Source organism: Dromiciops gliroides, chromosome 3, assembly GCF_019393635.1.
Source record: "Dromiciops gliroides isolate mDroGli1 chromosome 3, mDroGli1.pri, whole genome shotgun sequence".
Lineage (NCBI taxonomy): Eukaryota > Metazoa > Chordata > Mammalia > Microbiotheria > Microbiotheriidae > Dromiciops > Dromiciops gliroides.
In genome coordinates this window covers 354,845,791-354,860,443 of record NC_057863.1, presented here as the reverse complement: position 1 = coordinate 354,860,443, position 14,653 = coordinate 354,845,791, and the positions used below count along the sequence as shown (strand labels likewise).

General features: G+C 38.7%; 1 pseudogene; it reads right to left on the bottom strand.

Moving 5' to 3' along the window:
* The window catches only part of LOC122747603, a 105,477-nt pseudogene extending 100,980 nt beyond the window's left edge, over nt 1-4,497 (bottom strand).
* Nucleotides 4,498-14,653: the final 10,156 nt, after the last annotated feature.

Here is a 14,653-nt window from a genome sequence, read left to right as displayed (position 1 = left end):
TGATTTCCGCAGCATTTTAAGAGAAATACCCAAAGGATCCAGTGTTTAAACAGTACTGATTACTTTTAGAGTAAACAAGTGAGTCCTCTCAAGCAAAAGAACAGGATAAGGTATCTAAAGAACCCCCAATCCCTGATCTCTCTCGGGCAGTTTTATTGATTTTCCTTTAATTATAGGCCCTAATTAAATACATGGCTTTTCAGATTAGGAGAAGGCAACATCCACGTTTAACTAGGGGGTCATTTGATGCTTTGGAACATTCTGTCTCTATGAGAAACAGTCACAGGAGGTGTTTTCTTTTGTCGAAGGTTGGCTTCTTCCCTGCTGGCACATTTCTTAGAAGGTTGTTTGGCCTGAGTCCAATAGCTGTTATCTCTCACCCCTCTGACTGAGCTCCCCACTAGCTAGCATGGTATTGCTTTCTCTCCTGCCATCCTGGGCTGTTCCAGGGCCGTGTGGTCCAAGCCTGCGATGCTAAACTCAACTGGCTCAAACCACAAGGAAACAAGAAATGCTCTGTGGTTCCCTTTGCTGACATTTTAGCTGGCTGGTTGGCTTTGCGGGTGCACTAATGCATGTGTGTGTGGTCTGTGGGCTGAAGGGTAGCACTTGAGGAGTCGATCTTTAATTGGCCAAATGAAGTGTCTGCCTTCAGATTTCCTAAAGTTCAAGGAACCAAGGGTATTAAAAATGCAGCCTGAGTGCCAGCCCACAACATTAGCCTGCCAAGCACCACTTCCTTCAGAGAAACTGCCAGGGACCTGGAGAAAGGCACTGTGTTCTTGCTCAGTCTTTGCTGCTGTGACCTCACCTTCCACACCAAGTTCTAGGGGGCTGGCTCCTTGGGTCCTTGCATTTGAATTGGGATTTAAAAAAACTTACAGCATTTTCATATTTCTTATCCCATCTGATCAGTCTAGATCATTTTTGGTTTTATAAAAGGTATTGATGTTTAATAAATACACATGCTTGTGATTCTTTCTTTTCCTACCACCAAAAAGATTTGGTGGTAGAAAAAATTTCCATAGATATTGCAGATCAATTCAATAAAATAGAATTTGCATTGTTTCCCTTCCCCTGATTTAAATTTCATCATTTATATAATGCGTTTTTCCTTCCTAGACTTGACTCTTTTTCTCATAAACAGGCATTAGCATGTCTATTATCCTAGGGAGACTTTAACCCAAAAATTGTAAGTTTGTATTTTTACAAATCTCAGAGTAAGAAAGAATATTAAAGCCATCTAGTTCATCTAGCACGTAAGAAGGAATCTCCTCTGTACATCCCTGACAAGGGGTTGTTTTACTCTCCTTTCTCTATTCAGAACTGAGGGCCAACCATAACTAGGATTGATTGATTCATTCATTCATTCATTCATTCGTTTGTTTATTTAGTCCTGGGAAAGGATCATAATGTGTGACCTCAGTTGGATAAGGGTGGGAAATGGTAAGTAGATACCACTGCATTGTGGGGAAGCTGAAATCCTGGGACATGGGCTCAGGCCCACTGTTGTGGAGGTTTAAAGGAAGGAGAAGAAAGGCAAAGGAATAGAAAAACTCATCTGCCATCTGGTAGCATCCTATTTTAACTAATAATTCTTACAAACTATTGTACATCTTACAAACTATGCAAGTGGTGTCAGTGCTTTGAGACAAAGCCTTGGATGACTTGCCCTAAATATGGTTCTACTATGAAGACTTAAAAAAAAAATAATATTCAATGAAGTCTCTTTCTATAACAATAGCTTGCTCACACTATTCTACTCCCATAATCTTGACCAGCTAGCTTCAGTAGTTATTTCCTGTGGTTCATTCAGAGACTAAGGGATCTATATCATCTCTTCCCTCTTCACAGATCTACACCAAAGCAGATGCTGCTTTATTTAGGTTTTAACCTACCATTGATTCTGTAAAAGATTCTGCATTATTTCTCTCATTCTCCCTAGCTCTTCTATATTTGAATTTCAAATGATTGTTTTCATGTGCTCAAGAGCTCCTGTGGAGGAAGGAGACTAGAATTAAGAAGGGAGCTACAAAAAGCATCCTATGAGGAGTGGTCTAAAGAACTGGGGAAGTTAGCCTGGAGAAGAAACAGCTTGCAGTAGGGCTGGAAGTGGAGGTGGACAGTAAGATTTTATTCAAATGCCATGGAGGAATACAGGATTTGGAGTCAGGAAAACTTGGGTTAAAATTCCATCTCTGGCTGTTGTCCTTTGTTCTTGACAAGGACCATGACATCAGGGAAGTGATATCATGACTTGCAGTGAATTGGATTTAAGTGAAGCAGGGCTGTGAAAAGTCACCAGCTTCACTCTCTCCTCCAGAGCCGTCAGAGTCCAGTGGCAAGATTATACATCAGGATGGCTCCAACCTCTGCCACTGAGTTTCCATATCTGTAAAATGAGAATCGATCCACAAACATTTATTAAACACCTTCTATATGTGAGGTCCTGTGCTAGCTGCTGGGGACACAAGGACAGTTTTGAAACAGTCCCAGCCTTCAAAGAGGCTATTTTCTATCAGGGGACACAACATGTCCACATATAATTATATGAAAAGTAAATACAGGGGTCAGCAAGGTGGCTCAGTGGATAAAGCACCGGCCTTGGATTCAGGAGGACCTGAGTTCAAATCCAGCTTCAGACACTTGACACTTACTAGCTGTGTGACCCTGGGCAAGCCACTCAACCCTCATTGCCCCACCAAAACAAACAAACAAAAAAAACAAAGGAAATACAAAGGAATTTTTTTTTTGATAGAGGGGGACACTAGCACCTGGAAAAGGCTTCATGTAAAAAAGGTGATCCTTGAGCTCAGCTTGGGAGGAAATTAGAGATTCCAAAAGGCGGAGGTGAGAAGGGAGGACCAATACAAAGGCACAGGGATCAGAAAGGGGAAAGGAGGAGGGATAGGAAGAAGCATTTACCTAGTGCCCACCACTAACTACCTCAACAGCAGTGTTGAGATAATGAGATATGCAATATGTGATAATGAGGAGTACAGGTGAGATAATGTAGACGTACTAACCTTCAAGCTCTGATAAGCACCAGCTATTATTGCTATGTGGGAAAAAGTAAAGCTTTACTCTGTGATACTCCAAAGAGCAATGGGTAGAAATGAAGTGAAAGCAGATTTGGCTCAATATAAAAAAGAAAATTCTGATATCTGGAGTTGTCCAAAATTAGAATGGTGATAGTACCTAGAATCGATATAGAACTTTAAGGTTTGCTAAGCACTTGACTAATATTCTCTCATTTGATCCTTACAGCAATGCTGGGAGATAGATGCTATTGTTATTCCCAGGAAACTAAGGCAGATAGCAGTGAAATGACTTGTCCAGGGTCACAAGGGTTTGAAGCTGGATCTGAATTTAAGTCTTCCTGATTCCAGGCCCATCACACTATCATCTCTGATTGGAGAGTGGAGAATAGAGCTGCCCCTAAAAAGCTCATTTAAGGAGGGGGCCTAGCTGTTCAGCTCTTCATTTCCTACTTAGCAGCACTTCTTTGAGTTTCTCCATCATGACCCTATGCCAAGTACCTTCCCCCAACCCTTTTCAGCTTCCTTTTGTGTGCTGTGTTCTTCCATTAGACTGTAAGTCCTGGGAGCACAAGGACTATTTCTTTCATGTCTGTTTTCCCAGAGTTTAGCACAATAGCCAATACATTTCAGTCATTTTTCAGTCGTGTCAGACTCTTCATGACCCCATTTGGGGTTCTCTTGGCAAAGACACTGGAGTAGTTTGCCATTTCCTTCTCCAGCCCATTTTATAGATGAGGAAACTGAGGAAAATAGGATTAAGTGACTTGCCCAGAGTCACAGTAAGTGTCTGAGGCCAAATTTGAACTCAGGAAGATGAGTCTTCCTGACTCCAGACCTGGAACTATATTCACTATGCCACCTCACTGCCCCCAATACATACTAGGCAATTAAGAAATATTTATTGCCTGACTATCCACTGTGCCACCAAACTGCCTCAGATACTAGTGAGTGCCTTGTCATTGGACATATTTCAACAGAGGTCTGATGATCATCTGTCAAGGATGCTATACAAAAAATTCCTAGAGTGGATAATGCCAGATCTCTTGGAACTCTATAATTGTGTGATGTCAGAGTAAAAGTTGCAAGGTTACTGGGGATCAGGAAAGGCCTAAAGTCTGGAGTGTTAGCCAGGCAAGGCAGGCTTATGGGGATTGTCACCCTGGGGACATGGGTACCCAAGAGCAGCACAAGGGCAAGAGAGACACCTTAAAGGATGCTGGGAGGGAACACTGAAAGAACTGTTAGAACGGTAGGTGGGAAAAACATAAAAGTCAAGACTCATTTTACTTCACAATTTTCCCTCAGAAAGAAGTACAATCAATCCTCAGCTTCTGCACGATTTTACCAGTAACCTCATTTTCACTTTCACTTTGGCAACTAACACAAGCTTGAAGGGTGGCTTGACAAAACTGACCAGCTGTCTAGAGACATCGAGGCTCCCAATCCCATCGTCCATCGTGGCTTCAAAGTAAAATGTCAAGTCACCTCTGTGATGCTCCCATACACCTAGACCCTTAAGGATCTCAAACAGCACACAAAGAAGACGCTGATGACAGATTATTTCAACCTAATTTGTTCTTCACAGTCTCTGCCATCCACTAGCTATGAAGGACAGTGTCGGAGGGGATGCTGAGACCTCACCAGTCTCTGTGCCTTCTGACAGCAGTGACTAAAGTCCCAGTAACCTCTCCCGTAATTTTCAGAGGGCGGCCAAGGTAGAGATGGACAGCAATATAGTATATAGTAAAATGCCCTCACACTACCATCTGACACAGTGGAAGGTAAGATTCAGGTTAAAAACTGTTTTAGTTTTAAGAATTTTATTTGCTATGCAGTATTTATGGTATTGTAGGTTTCATTTGTAATAAAAAGTGAATATTGTCTGAAATTGCAGGGTGTTTTATGATTAGGGTATTAGCGCAAAAGGTCACAGAATTCGAGGGAATTACTAGAGAGAAAAAAATGTTTTTACAATTAACCAGTGTACTGCATTTTATGGATAGCTAGATGTCACAGTGGATAGAGTGTTGGGCCTGAAGATAGGAAGACTCTTCTTCCTGAGTTCCAATTCAGCCACAAGACACTTACAGGCTGCATGACCCTGGACAAGTCACTTAACCCTGCTTGCCTCATCTGTAAAATGAACTAGAGAAAGAAATGGCAAACCACTCTAGTATCTTTGCCAAGAAAACCCCAAATGGGGTTACAAAGAGTTGGACACAACTGAAATGACTGAACAACAAAAACTTCCTATGGGTTATTTCATGGTTACCGTGGTAGGAAAAGTGCATATTATCAGAATTAATGTTTGTTATAAATAGTTGTATGCAGAAAAGTGTTTTTTCAGCAGTCTATTAAGAAATATTATGGATTTGGGTGGTCATAGGAACCTAATCCCCTATTTCCCATAGGTTCAATGTATCAACATTTGGGTTTTTTACTTTCATGCTGTTTTCTAGGAATGTTACCCCCACAAAAATTGAGGTTTGACTACATTAGAAGAGGTGAGAAGAACATTCAAAACCACTTACGTTACAATTTTCCTCAAAAAGAAATATTAACAATAAATAACTTTTTCTGCCATCTCCTAGGATGAGCCAAACCAAGTTTGCCTTCTGGCTGGGGACAGTGGTTCTGTGAGGATGAAGGAAGAGTAGGAAACAATTATTCTGCTTTTCGTCAATTTTTTAACGCTACATATTCCAACTCACTAGCCACTATTACCTTTTTTTGTGGGGCAATGAGGGTTAAGTGACTTGCCCAGGGTCACAAAGCTAGTAAGTGTCCAGTGTCTGAGGCCGGATTTGAACTCAAGTCTTCCTGAATCCAGGGCCGGTGCTTTATCCACTGTGCCACCTAGCTGCCCCACCACTATTCCTTTTTTTTAAAACCCACTATTACATTTTAAAATAGCCATATCTAGCAATTTTGGTGCTTAGGGCAATTCAGTTATAGGTCTAGGTGGGGGTAGGTAGGACCCTGGTACACCAGCTTGTGATTGGGAAGAGAGATCCATGGATGGGATACTGTGATTAGGCCTGGAAAAAAATGGAACAGGAATGGATATGTAAAGAACTGACTCCACCTGAGCTGTAGCTATAAGCTGGAGGAGGAAACATATTAATTGATAGTTATTCTTACTAAGTGCTAAATTATTCTTGTGTTGAAGGAGTAGAAATGTGGTCAAAGTCTTCTAAGTTTTAGCACCACAGACAAACCCCTAGGTACTATCCTTGTTATGGGACTAGGGCTAATCGTGCAGAAGTTTCCCTTTGTTCTTCTCAGTTGAGTGGTCCATTCATTGTCTCACTTATCTTCAATCCACTGAGAGCTCCTCTATAGGTATTGTGACTTTTGTTCCTTGCTAACTAGACTTAGAAACGAGCCCTATTTCTACACTTTAGGTGCAAGGATGTACAGGAGCCAGGTCTAACTGACTCAGGGGAGCCTATTGTTACATTTTCATCATTTACAGCTTAGAAATCAGCAGATGTTACAAAGCAGGGCTTGATTTATTGTTTTGTGGATTGCCTACATTTAAAGCAGAATTAGAGAAAATGATAACGATGCGGATTGAACTGTATCATGTATGCAGTTGGTTGTTTCTGAGAATGTCTGTTAAACATTTATCAGCACACCCCTACTTAGATGCCTCCTAGGCAGGTAGGTGGTGCAGTGGATAGAGTGGTGGACTTGAGTTCAAATTCTACTTCTGACACTGTGTGACCCTGGGCAAGTCATTTTACCTCTTTTGGCCTCAGTTTCTTCATCCATGAAATGGGGATATAATAGCACCTACCTCATAGGATTGAGGTGAGGATCAAATGAGATCCATGTAAAGTGCTTTGCAAACAAAGTGGTATATCAATTCTAGTTATTATTATTTTAGTTTATGATTTTGTAATAGATGTGCTTTAGGTTCAAATATCAGTTAGGAGCTACTTGTTTGTAAGTGAGCTGAACACTTGGGGGAAAGTATGAAATGAACAGCATATTGAGAAAGAGTAAAGAAAAAGTGAGACAGAGAAGACCTCTAGCATTCTAGCTTTTATCGTCTAGACAGTGTTCACTACATGTTGCTTTAAGTTGTAAGGTGCCTAAAACAATGCCCTTCCCAATTCCATTCTCAGTGAATCAAAAGGTCATAGAACTACAGTTGGAGGGAACCTGAAAGTCCATCTAGTCTAATTCCCTCATTTTACAGATGAGGAAACGGAGGCAAATAGGGTTAAGTGACTTGCCCAAGGTCACACAGGCAAAAAGTGTCAGAGATGAATTTGAACCCAAGTCTTCTGACTCCAAAGCCTATGTTCTTTCCACTGTACTTTTTGTTGAGTCAATTTGACTCCTCCTGACCCCATTAGAGGTTTTCTTGGTAAAGATACTGAAGTGGTTTGCCATTTCCTTCTCCAGCTTGTTTTACAGATGAGAAAACTTAGGCAAACAGGGTTAAGTCACTTGCCCAGAGTCACATAGCCAGTAAGTGTCTGAGGTCAGATTTGAATTCAGGTGTTCCTGACTCTAGGCCCGGTGCTCTATCCACTGTACCACCTTCCTGCCCTACTACTATACTATACTGGCCTAAATAGTTGTTGATGAAATCTTAAAAATTAAAGGTGAGAGGGTCAGATAGGTGGCATAGTAGATAGAGCACTGGCCCTGGATTCAGAAGGACCTGAGTTCAAATACGACTTCAGACACTTAACACTTACTAGCTGTGTGACCCTGGGCAAGTCACTTAACCCCAATTGCCTCACCAAAAAAAAAAAATGAAAGGTGAGTTTAATAAAATTAAATGTAAGAAAACCATTGAATTCATAAAGAAAACTAGGAGTTGGCTTTATGAAAAAAACAACAATAAAATAGATAAACCACTGCTTAATGTAATTTTTAAAAAGAGAGTAGAAAATCAAATCACTAGTATCAAAAATGAAAAGAGTGAATATAACACTAGTGAAGATGAAATGAAAACAATTATTACAAGTTATTTTGCCCAATTATATACTAATAAATTTAACAATTTAAGTGAAATGAAAGAATATTCACAAAAATATAAACTGCCTAGACTAATAGAAGAGGAAATAGAATTTCTAAATAACCTAATTTAGGGAAAAAAATTCAACAGGCCATAAATGAGCTTCCTAAGAAAAAAGCAATCAGGACAGACTAGATTTATAAGTGAATTCTACCAAACATTTAAAGATCAACTAGTTCCAATATTAAATAAATTATTTAGAATAATAGGCAAAGAAGGAGTCCTACCAAACTCCTTTTATGAAACAAATATAGTTCTTTTTTTTTTTTTGTAGGCAATGGGGGTTAAGTGACTTGCCCAGGGTCATACAGCTAGTAAGTGTCAAGTGTCTGAGGCCGGATTTGAACTCAGGTACTCCTGAATCCAGGGCTGGTGCTTTAACCACTGCGCCATCTAGCTGCCCCAACAAATATAGTTCTAATGATACCTAAGAGCAAAAACATAGAAAGAAAATTATAGACCAATTTCACTAATGAATATAGATGCAAAAATCCTAAATAAAGTACTAGCCAGGACACTAAAACAATATATCACAAAGAACATACATTGTGACAAAGTGGGATTTATATCAGGAATGGTTTAATATAAGGAAAACAATTAACATAATTGATTATATCAATAATAAGAGTGGCAAAAATAATTTGATTATATCAATAGATGCCAAAAAAGCTTTTGACAAAATACGCTTGTTCCTATTTAAAAAAAAAAAACACTTGAAAGCATAAGTATAAATGGATTTTTCCTTAAAATGATTAGCATCTTACCTAAAATCATTATTTATTTGTAGTGGGGATAAGCTAGAAGACTTCTCCAATATGATCAGGAGTGAAACAATGATGTCCATTACCATCAATATTATTCAATATTGTATTAGAAATGCTAGCAATATCAGGAGAAGAAAAAGAAATTGAAGGAATCAAAATGGGCAATGAGGTAATAAAACTATCTTTTGTTTTGTTTTTTCAGGTTTTTTTGGTGAGGCAACTAGGGTTAAGTGACTTGCCCAGAGTCACACAGCTACTAAGTGTTAAGTGTCTGAGGCTGGGTTGGAACTCAGGTCCTCCTGACTCCAGGGCTGGTGCTCTATCCACTGCACCACCTAGCTGCCCCTTATCTTTTTTTTTTAAGACAATATGATGATATACTTGGAAAGTCCTAGAGATTCAACTAAAAAGCCAATTGAAACAATTAATAATTTTAGCAAAGTAGCAGGATATAAAATAAACCCACATAAACCATCAGTATTTATATTTATCACCAACCCCGCCCCAAAAGTCTCCAAATGCTGCATGAAGAGACAGTAAGAGATACCCTATTTAAAATAATCATAGACAGCATAAAATATGTGGGAGTCTACCTGCCAGAACGAACTCAGGAACTACATGAATATAATTCTAAAACACTTTTATCCAAATAGTCATATTTAAATAATTGGAAAAACATTAATTTTTCTTGGGTGGGCAGAGACAGTATAATAGAAATGACAATTTTCCTTAAACTAATCTACTTATTCAGTGCCATTTCAGTCATTACCAAAAATTATATTATTACAATAGGAAAAATAATAACAAGATTCATCTGGAAGAACAAAAAGTCAAGAATATTCAAGGAATTCATTTTTAAAAATGCCCAAAATGCCAAAACAGTATCAGATGTTAAATTGTATTATAGGGGCAGCTAGGTGGCACAGTAGATAGAGCACCAGCCATGGAGTTGGGAGGACCTGAATTCAAATCCGGCCTCAGACACTTGACACTTACTAACTGTGTGACCCTGGGCAAGTCACTTAACCCCCATTTCCCTGCAAAAAAAAAAAAAAAAAAGAATTCACTAATTGGTAAAAATTGTTGGGAGAACTGAAAACAGTCAGGCAGAAATTGGGTATAGACCAATTTCTTACACTGTTTACCAAGATAAAGTCAAAAGGGAGACATGACCTAGATGTAAAGGGAGATGTCATAAATAAATGAGAAAAAACATGGTACATATTACCTATCAGACTTATGGATAGGAGAATAATTTGTGAATAAACAAGAGATAGAGAGCAATATGAGATGTAAAATGGATAATTTTGATTACATTAAATTTAAAAGGTTTTGTATAAACAAAACCAATGTAGCCAAGATTAAAAGAAAACCAGAAAACTGGGGAGAAATTTTCATTGAGAGTTTCTCAGATAAAGCTCTCATATCTCAAATATATAGAGAACTTTGTTCAAATTTATAAAAATATGAGTCATTACCCAGTGGATAAATGATCAAAGAATATGAACAGGCTTCTTTTTATGAAGAAATCAAAGCTATATATGGTCATATGAAAATTATTCTAAATCATTATTGATTAGAGAAATACAAATTAAAACATCTCACATTTATCAGACTGGTTAAAATGATAGAAGGGGAAAATGAAAAAGGTGGAAGGGATGTAGAAAAATTGTAACACTAATATACTGTTAGTGGAACTATAAACTGATCCAACCATTCTGGAGAGCAATCTGTAATTATGCCTAAAGAGTTATAAAACTGTGTCTATCCTTTGACCCATCAATACTACTATTAGGCCTGTTTCCTTTGGAAAAAGTGAAGAACCTAAACATTCTGTTTATTTGTGTTTTTTAAGATGTTCTTTTAAAATTTATTTATTTATTTTGTTTTTCCCCAATTACATGTGAAAACCATTTTTAACAGTCATTTAAAAATTTTGAGTTCCAAATTTTCTCCTTCCCTCTGTGATGAAATAATGAGATTTAGCAGATACTCAAAGACCCACCTGGAGATTAATCTAGACTGGTTGAATCAAGTGAGAGTGATTAACTGCTGATTAGCCTATTTCAAGTTAACTGGATTGTAATCACACCTTGAGAACACCTTCAGAACCAATGGGATTTGGATGACACCAGCCAATCAGCTTGAAGCAATGTGTAAGGACTGCCTCTGTTCCAGACCTATAAAAAGCTTCCACAATCAGTTTGCTGGAGAGAGTTCATGGAGGAGGACTTGAGGAAGAACCCAACCAGGCTGGAACTCTAGGCTAGATAGACCTTTTCTTAACTTTCTGAACTCCATGTTAATACCGGTATGCTTTAATAAATGTTTAATGCCCAAAGACTGGTGATGAAGCTTCTAATTTAAGGCGATCACACAATATAGATTTTAAACATCACACCTCCCCACATTGAGAAGGCAAGCAATTTGATATAGGTTATACATGTGTAATCATGCAAAACATATTTCCATATTAATAATGTTGTAAAAGAAAACAAGAAAAAAACAAGAAAAAATAAAAGTAAAAAGTATACTTCGATCTATATTCAGACTCCATCAGCTCTTTCTCTTGAGATGGATAGCATTTTTCATCATAAATCCTTCAAAGTTGTCTTGAATCATTGTGTTGTTGAAAATAGCTAAGTCTTTCACAGTCTTACAATATTGGTGTTACTATTTACAATGTTCTCTTGGTTCTATTCACTTCACTTTGCATCAATTCATGTAAGTCCAGGTTTTTCTAAAAGCATACTGCTTACCATTTCTTTTTAAAAATATTTAAAGCATGTTAATATATGGAAAATAAACCCTACAATGCTACAAAAATGCAGTTATTTCAATCCCTGGAGTAAAGCCTCTACCACAAAGATATAAGGCTCCATCAAGAATGTGTAGGAGGACATGTGCAACAACCAGATAGGATAAAAATGCATTTTTTTAATTATGATAATAGATATGCTGACATATTATAAAAGGTAAAAGAAAGGTTGGTAAATTTCCCTTCACTTGCCTGAGATCTTGTGAGAGCCTAATCAATTCAACATTTATTAAATCCTAATTCTTTGCAATGGTCTACCTTAAATGCTGAGGATGAGACAAACAGATTTAAAAAAAGACATAGTACCTGCTCTCAATCAAATTTGGCTTCAAATACTTACTGTATGTCCCTTGGCAAGTCCCTGTTTGCCTCAAAAAAAGGAGAAAATTATAGCAGCTCTCTCTGTGGTGTCAAAGAATTGGAAATTGGGGGGATGACTATCAGTTGGGGAATGGCTAAATAAGTTGTGGTATATGATTGTGATGAAATAGTACTATGCTGTAAGAATTTAGGAGCAGGTGGATTTTAGAAAAACATGGAAAAGGGTATGAAATAATGAAAAATGAAGCAAGCAGAACCAAGAGAACATTGTATACAATAACAGCAGTATTATTCAAAAATAACTGTGAATGACTAAGTTATTCTGAGTATTACAAACACCAAAATCCACTACCAAGGACATATGAAGGAAGATGCTATCCAGAGAAAGAGCTGATAAATAGAAGTATGCATTGTATGGTTTTATCTATCTATCTATCTATCTATCTATCTATCTATCTATCTATCTATCTAATCTATCATCTATCTATTATCTATATCTATCCATCCATCCACCCACCCATCCATCCATGCATCCATCCATCTAGCTATCTAGCTATACATCCATGCATCCATTCCTCTCTGCATCCATCCATCCATCCATCTAGCTAGCTATCATTTTTGTGTTAAATGATGGAGTTCTCTAGTGTGGGGTGGGGAGGGATAGAGACAGTTTGGAACTTAAAATGTAACAAAAATTAAGAAAATTAAATTTAAAAAATAGTTGTTGATGCTCATTTCAAGCAGTAAAAGTGAGGTAAGAGGGGCAGCTAGGTGGTGCAGTGGATGGAGCACCAGCCCTGGAGTCAGGAGTACCTGAGTTCAAAGCCAGCCTCAAACACTTAACACTTACTAGCTGTGTGACCCTGGGCAAGTCACTTAACCCCAATTGTCTCACTAAAAAAACACACACACACACACACACACACAAACCAAAACAAAAAACCAATAACAACAAAAAGTGAGTTAAGAGGCCAGAGAATATTAGGGTGCCTCATGTGACCTTCTGGGTATTCCCAGGTGGATCCTATCCCTGGGAACTAATAGGGTAAGAGGGTGCTATGGTTTACTTCAGGCCATTTTCTATGAACAGTTTTATTTGTCACTATTCCAGTCACAGTTGCTGTTACAGCCAGAGTACTAAGTGCTTCAGATGCTGAAGTAATCTTATACCATCTTTTTTCAGGAAAGAGCAGAACCCAGCATGTTAGGGTCATAACCCCTCTGGAGCAGTTTTCCATTTTATTTGTTAAGGTGAAGAGGGCACAAAGAGAACAAGCTGAAAAGGCCTTTTATCAGATTAGGAGCCTGTGGTAGAGCCTATTGATAACACCTGATGAGGATAGAAGGGGGGGGGGAGGAAAGGGGAGGAAGCAGACACTGCAATATTCCAGGCAGGGAATGTCTCCTCCTCAGAGGAAGCTGTGACAAATATTCTTTCCATCTGTTAGTTCCTTCATGATCCTCAAACTGAGGCATGAAGGAAACAGACATTTATTGTGTGTTTACTTTGTGCCAAGCACTGTGATAAGTTCTTGGGACACAATATAAATGGGAAAAAAGACATTCCCCTTGCTCAAAGGAACTGGCTTACATTCTTAAGGGAGGACAGTGCATAAAAGACAGCAATGAATGAGGTATGGGGGGAAGGGTTGGAGGCAATCGTTCTGAGGCTAAGAAGCATTCAGGAAGGGAATGAAGCATGACTGGCATAGCCCATTCCCAAAATGGAGGCCCCCCCAAAGGAATTCAGAAATGTGAAAAGGGGGCCCAAAGAAGGATGTTCTGGGATGAGTAAGCAGCTGAGTCACAGTGGTGAGGTCCTGATCATCACAAACACAGCCACATGAGTGAGCTGAGGGACAGGGAGGTGGGCATGGGGGAGGGAGGAGCATGCATAGAGAAGTTTTGAAGTAGGCAGAATTTGACCCTGGCATTCTCCAGCTTTCTGTTCATTCTGTATTCCTTTTACCTCTCTGGGTAGGGTACCTGCTGTCCCTCATTTGGCATCATCAGGAATTGGAAATAAATGTGGTTGAGCCCCCACTCTGCTACTAGCTAGTGGGATAACCTAAGTCTTTCGGCTTTGGTTTCCTCATTTATAAAAAAGGGAGGGGGATAATATTTGCACTACTTATCTCATGAGGGAATCTCTGTAAATTATAAAGTACTTGTTCCAGTCTGTGATAGTAGTTGTGGGGCAAAAGAATCAGACTAATAATGACTAAAGCAATGAGTTTTTTATTATCAATACATTGGAAACCCTTTGTGTGTATATGTGTGTGTGTGGGGGTGAAGACAGGGAGACAGAGATTCATATTAGGCTTACAGTTAAGTCTAGGGCTATTTGATCTCATTAGTGTGATCAATTCTCTTACCTTCAATCTTTTCCTAATTATTGGTTCTTTCCCTACAGTCTACAAACATTCCCACATCTCCCTAATCCTTAAAAACTCCTTACTAGATTCTACCTTATCTGCTATTATCCTCTATCTCTCCTCCCTTTCTTGGTTTAGCTCCTTGAGAAAGCCATCTACATTCAGTGCCTCCACCTCCTCACCTCTCACTCCCTTCATAACGCCCTTTTCACTGAGTGCCAGTAGCTCCCTATTACATCCAGGATCAAACATGAAATCTCCTGTTTGGTATTTAAAGTTCTTTATAACCTAGGCCATTT